The sequence below is a fragment of the Bufo bufo genome, chromosome 2, assembly GCF_905171765.1.
Source record: "Bufo bufo chromosome 2, aBufBuf1.1, whole genome shotgun sequence".
Lineage (NCBI taxonomy): Eukaryota > Metazoa > Chordata > Amphibia > Anura > Bufonidae > Bufo > Bufo bufo.
Genome location: NC_053390.1, coordinates 607,215,023 through 607,222,250, shown reverse-complemented (window position 1 = coordinate 607,222,250; position 7,228 = coordinate 607,215,023).

The window sequence follows — 7,228 nt, the reverse complement described above, 5'->3', positions numbered from 1 at the left end:
AATCTGCTCACCTGGGGCTTGTTCTTCCTTGCACTTTTCCTATTTTCTTGGAATGTAATCCCATATACAGTGAGCTGACGGAGTAGCACAACAGATTACCACATAAAGGAGTAGCACACACTCAACAGTCATTAATTAATTGATAGGAAATGTTTATTGAACACTAGAAAGCTGCTCATTTTTGCATTTAATACGCAAAAGAAGAGGAAGCATATCAATGCAAAGGTGTCCACCACCTTTCTTATTAGAGGCAGTCCATTATAAAATTCTGTTTTCCTGTATCCACCAGTAGTTGGTGCTTGCTGCATGAGAATATAAACAGCTGTTACCAAACTTTTTTTTTAAATTTAAATTTTTTATTTTTTATAACATTAACAAGGTACAGCAATGTGTGCTTTACACCTTGCAAAGGTGTGTAGCAAAATACGACATATGACATTACATAAGGTATACATCTGATACAGCAATATAATTAAAGTCTCATGAATACAAGTTTGAGTCTCTCATTATCACAAGTTTACAGTTGCTTCGACCTTAATGTTTTAGCCACAAGTAATATAGTATCAAGAACATCAATGGTGGGTGCACCAGGTAAGGGCAATATAGAGGGGGTGGTAAGTGGTTTGTAAGCGAGTAGTTTATTTTCTTTCCCAATTAGACTCATATCATTAGGATTTCAGCTATCGGGATATAGGGCTGTGTTTTGTGTATAGCTCGGGTGTCTAAATTTTTGCCATAGATGCCAATGGCGTTGAAATTTTGGATGGTTCCTAGCTTCCCATGAGGAGAGTTCCTCAAAGCGAAAGATTTGGTCCACTTTCAGTTTCCATTGCTCTATAGAGGGAGGGATAGATGACAGCCAACATTTTGGGATTAATAGTCGAGCTGCCATCAGCAGTTGTTTGAAGAGGAAAGGCATTGGGAGGTCTGCCTTGTCTAAATCCAAATCAAAGTTAAGTAGGGCTTTACTTGCTGACATTTGAATTCTAGTTTTACATATTAAGTTGCTAATTTTGAATATTTCTTCCCACCAAGTTTTAATAATCGGGCAATCCCACCAAATGTGGAAAAAAGTTCCTCTACTATTACCGCACCTCCAGCCTGTGTCGGAAGCTGATGCTGAGTATAATGAGGTAATATCAGGGGTTTTGTACCACCTGGTTAGTATCTTGTATCCATTTTCCTGTATTCGTACACATCTGGAGGAGCAGTGCGGAGAAGACAGTACATCCAACAATATGGAGTTTGAAATTTCCTGTCCCAAATCCCTCTCCCAGTGGCGAACAAACGCTGGTTTAGTGGAAGTCGCTGGAATGTTTAGCCTTTTGAAGAGTTGTGATATTAGTTTCTTTGGGGGGATAGGACTGGAGATTAAAGCCTCAGACCAAAGTAGAGGTCGATGGATGTCACTCACTGTTACATGTTGAGAAATGAATGCATGTATATATGATGTGGAGGAGATGTGTCTGCGGTCAGTATCTAAGAGCGCTTGAAACTCCCTGAGTCTGACTAAGGAACCATTGGCATCGAAAAATGATAAAATTGGATGCGTTGAGTCCCTCAAGTCCCTTGGGGTACAATCTATTACTTCGGGCAGTGCTGTTCCCAGTATATCTCTAATGGAAAGAAGAGGAGAGGGGAAGGGTATAGAGCAGTGAGAAGATTGAAACCATTTCCACACGTTTAAAGTGGCTTGAATGATAGGATACGGTGAGGAGGGTAAATTACATGTGCTTTTGTTGCCTAATAGTAGGGATCTAAGTGGTTTGTTTACTAATTCCTGCTCCATTGCTATCCAGGGTATTGAGCTATTAGGTCTAAGCCATTCTATTATTCTAGACAGTAAAACTGCCTTTCCATATAACTCTGGGTCTGGTAGGGCTATACCTCCGAAACTTTTAGGACGGGACAGGAGTTCGTAAGACAGTCTTGGTTTTTTCCCTCTCCAAATAAATGAGCAAAATAGTTTCCTTAAGGAGTTATAGTAGGCTTTGGGAACTGGGATGGGCAGAACCTGCTGTAAATATGTAAGGCGGGGGAGTATTAATGACATTAGTAAATTCTTTCGTCCAAACCACGAAATGGTTGGGACATCTAATTTATCTATGCTAGAGGAGATTTCTTTTAATAATGGGGTATAATTTAGAGTAAACAGATCTTTGGTGTTTGAGCTAATTTTAATCCCTAGATATGTTATATAAGGGGAGGACCAATTGAAGGGGGAGTCTCTTTTTAAGCTGTTTTGGGTCGATTGAGGGATCCCTATACATACTACTAAAGATTTTTGCTTGTTGATTTTAAAATTGGAGAAAGAGCTGTAGCAATCTAAGTGTTTTTGGATGATATGCAAGGAGTCTATAGGGTTAGATGTCATAATCATGATATCATCCGCAAATGCGCCTATTTTATGGTCTTTGAGCTGTTACCAAACTTAAAGGGGTTTTCCAGGACTTAGCTATCATCAGAATAGGTCATCAGTTTCAAATTGGTGAGGTAGGGGTTGGGGGGCAAAACGATACAGTGGACAGAGCAGGAGGAAGAACGCGCCGTCCACTGTGTAGTGCCTGTGCTTGGGTACTGCAGCTCTCATCCATACAAGTGAATGGGAGCAGAGCTGCAGTACACTGGAACAGGAAACTACACAGTGGATGGAGCCTTTGTTCTACTGTATCATTTTCAGTTGATCAGTGGTGGTGCCAGGTGTTCACCCCCTACAAATCTGATCCAGAGTATAGGTCATCAATAGCTAAGTCCTAGAAAACCCCTCTAATAACATTCAGTATATAATGCTCTATATAATTCATTCATTGTGTACTGAAATAGCACATACAAGACACTTACTAATGTATCGTAATTGACCATATTTCCTCCTTTTCTGGCTTGATTCATTTTTCCATTGCATTATACACTGCTCATTTCCAGGGGGTACTGATGTGCTTGCACATTATAATAAAAGGCCCCATTCTCTCTGGTGGCTAGGACTGTGGGAGCACGCGCAGGCAGCAGATCCTCTCCACCTCATTTCTGCACTGCAGGGTGGTCGTAACCCCTGGAAATGAGATTAGTCAGCAAAGGACGCAATATGGACAATCACAGTATATTAGAAAGTGAATTGTATTAACTTTCTCTACATGATAAATGCCATTTGCTGAAGTGAGACAATCACTTTAAAGGGGTTATCCAAGGCCTATAATGCCCCCCCAAATGCCTGGGCCTCTCCCACAGATTGTACTTACCTCGCTCCCCGGCAACCGTGTCACTTCTGATGCCGGCATGGCCACCACTACATCTTCCCATCACGTGATTGAAAACATCTGGCATGGGGAAGGGAGGGGTGTCAGCCAATAGCAGGCCACGACAGGAATGAGCCTCCCTAGCATCGCGGGTGACACTAGGGAGGCTCGTTCCCGTCACGGCCTGCTATTGGCTGCTCCCCCCCTCCTTGACGCTGGATGTTTCATCTGTGCGACGGCGAGATGCAGCGGTGGCCGTGACGGCATGAGAAGTGACGAGGGTGCCAGGGAGCGAAGTACAATCTGTGTGAGGGGCACGGGAATTTGGGGGGCATTATAAGCCTTTGCGTATTGAGGGGGTAGAAATAATGCAGCCTTGAAAACTGAAATGACAAATTCAAATCTGCTGCAGGTGTAGAACAACCACAACTGGCAATCTGAAGCACTTAACCACCTCCGGACCGCTGTACGCACAGACGCGTCCTGGAGGTGGTTGATTCATTCCTCCTGGACGCGCCGGCGCGTCCTCTCGCGAGACGCGAGATTTCCTGTGAACGCGCGCACACAGGCGCGCGCGCTCACAGGAACGGAAGGTAAGAGAGTTGATCTCCAGCCTGCCAGCGGCGATCGTTCGCTGGCAGGCTGGAGATGTGTTTTTTTTAACCCCTAACAGGTATATTAGACGCTGTTTTGATAACAGCGTCTAATATACCTGCTACCTGGTCCTCTGGTGGTCCCCTTTGTTTGGATCGACCACCAGAGGACACAGGTAGCTCAGTAAAGTAGCACCAAGCACCACTACACTACACTACACCCCACCCCCGTCACTTATTAACCCCTTATTAGCCCCTGATCACCCCATATAGACTCCCTGATCACCCCCCTGTCATTGATTACCCCCCTGTCATTGATAAACCCCCTGTAAAGCTCCATTCAGACGTCCGCATGATTTTTACGGATCCACTGATGGATGGCCACCACTACATCTTCCCATCACGTGATTGAAAACATCTGGCATGGGGAAGGGAGGGGTGTCAGCCAATAGCAGGCCACGACAGGAATGAGCCTCCCTAGCATCGCGGGTGACACTAGGGAGGCTCGTTCCCGTCACGGCCTGCTATTGGCTGCTCCCCCCCTCCTTGACGCTGGATGTTTCATCTGTGCGACGGCGAGATGCAGCGGTGGCCGTGACGGCATGAGAAGTGACGAGGGTGCCAGGGAGCGAAGTACAATCTGTGTGAGGGGCACGGGAATTTGGGGGGCATTATAAGCCTTTGCGTATTGAGGGGGTAGAAATAATGCAGCCTTGAAAACTGAAATGACAAATTCAAATCTGCTGCAGGTGTAGAACAACCACAACTGGCAATCTGAAGCACTTAACCACCTCCGGACCGCTGTACGCACAGACGCGTCCTGGAGGTGGTTGATTCATTCCTCCTGGACGCGCCGGCGCGTCCTCTCGCGAGACGCGAGATTTCCTGTGAACGCGCGCACACAGGCGCGCGCGCTCACAGGAACGGAAGGTAAGAGAGTTGATCTCCAGCCTGCCAGCGGCGATCGTTCGCTGGCAGGCTGGAGATGTGTTTTTTTTAACCCCTAACAGGTATATTAGACGCTGTTTTGATAACAGCGTCTAATATACCTGCTACCTGGTCCTCTGGTGGTCCCCTTTGTTTGGATCGACCACCAGAGGACACAGGTAGCTCAGTAAAGTAGCACCAAGCACCACTACACTACACTACACCCCACCCCCGTCACTTATTAACCCCTTATTAGCCCCTGATCACCCCATATAGACTCCCTGATCACCCCCCTGTCATTGATTACCCCCCTGTCATTGATAAACCCCCTGTAAAGCTCCATTCAGACGTCCGCATGATTTTTACGGATCCACTGATGGATGGATCGGATCCGCAAAACGCATCCGGACGTCTGAATGAAGCCTTACAGGGGCGTGATCAATGACTGTGGTGATCACCCCATATAGACTCCCTGATCACCCCCCTGTCATTGATTACACCCCTGTCATTGATCACCCCCCTGTAAAGCTCCATTCAGATGTCCGCATGATTTTTACGGATGCACTGATAGATGGATCGGATCCGCAAAACGCATCCGGACGTCTGAATGAAGCCTTACAGGGGCATGATCAATGACTGTGGTTATCACCCCATATAGACTCCCTGATCACCCCCCTGTAAAGCTCCATTCAGATGTCCGCATGATTTTTACGGATGCACTGATAGATGGATCGGATCCGCAAAACGCATCCGGACGTCTGAATGAAGCCTTACAGGGGCATGATCAATGACTGTGGTGATCACCCCATATAGACTCCCTGATCACCCCCCTGTCATTGATTACCCCCCTGTAAAGCTCCATTCAGATGTCCGCATGATTTTTACGGATGCACTGATAGATGGATCGGATCCGCAAAACGCATCCGGACGTCTGAATGAAGCCTTACAGGGGCGTGATCAATGACTGTGGTGATCACCCCATATAGACTCCCTGATCACCCCCCTGTTATTGATTACACCCCTGTCATTGATCACCCCCCTGTAAAGCTCCATTCAGATGTCCGCATGATTTTTACGGATGCACTGATAGATGGATCGGATCCGCAAAACGCATCCGGACGTCTGAATGAAGCCTTACAGGGGCATGATCAATGACTGTGGTTATCACCCCATATAGACTCCCTGATCACCCCCCTGTAAAGCTCCATTCAGATGTCCGCATGATTTTTACGGATGCACTGATAGATGGATCGGATCCGCAAAACGCATCCGGACGTCTGAATGAAGCCTTACAGGGGCATGATCAATGACTGTGGTGATCACCCCATATAGACTCCCTGATCACCCCCCTGTCATTGATCACCCCCCTGTCATTGATTACCCCCCTGTAAAGCTCCATTCAGATGTCCGCATGATTTTTACGGATGCACTGATAGATGGATCGGATCCGCAAAACGCATCCGGACGTCTGAATGAAGCCTTACAGGGGCGTGATCACTGACTGTGGTTATCACCCCATATAGACTCCCTGATCACCCCCCTGTCACTGATTACACCCCTGTCATTGATCAACCCCCTGTAAAGCTCCATTCAGACGTCCGCATGATTTTTACGGATGCACTGAAAGATGGATCGGATCCGCAAAACGCATCCGGACGTCTGAATGAAGCCTTACAGGGGCGTGATCAATGACTGTGGTGATCACCCCATATAGACTCCCTGATCAGCCCCCTGTCATTGATTACCCCCCTGTCATTGATTACCCCCCCTGTAAAGCTCCATTCAGACGTCCGCATGATTTTTACGGATGCACTGATAGATGGATCGGATCCGCAAAACGCATCCGGACGTCTGAATGAAGCCTTACAGGGGCGTGATCAATGACTGTGGAGATCACCCCATATAGACTCCCTGATCACCCCCCTGTCATTGATCACCCCCCTGTCATTGATCACACCCCTGTCATTGATCACCCCCCTGTCATTGATCACCCCTCTGTAAGGCTCCATTCAGACATTTTTTTGGCCCAAGTTAGCGGAATTATTTTTTTTTTTTCTTACAAAGTCTCATATTCCACTAACTTGTGTCAAAAAATTAAATCTCACATGAACTCCCCATACCCCTCACGGAATCCAAATGCGTAAATTTTTTTAGACATTTACACTGCGTGCAGAATTATTAGGCAAATGAGTATTTTGACCACATCATCCTCTTTATGCATGTTGTCTTACTCCAAGCTGTATAGGCTCGAAAGCCTACTACCAATTAAGCATATTAGGTGATGTGCATCTCTGTAATGAGAAGGGGTGTGGTCTAATGACATCAACACCCTATATTAGGTGTGCATAATTATTAGGCAACTTCCTTTCCTTTAGCAAAATGGGTCAAAAGAAGGACTTGACAGGCTCAGAAAAGTCAAAAATAGTGAGATATCTTGCAGAGGGATGCAGCACTCTTAAAATTGCAAAGCTTCTG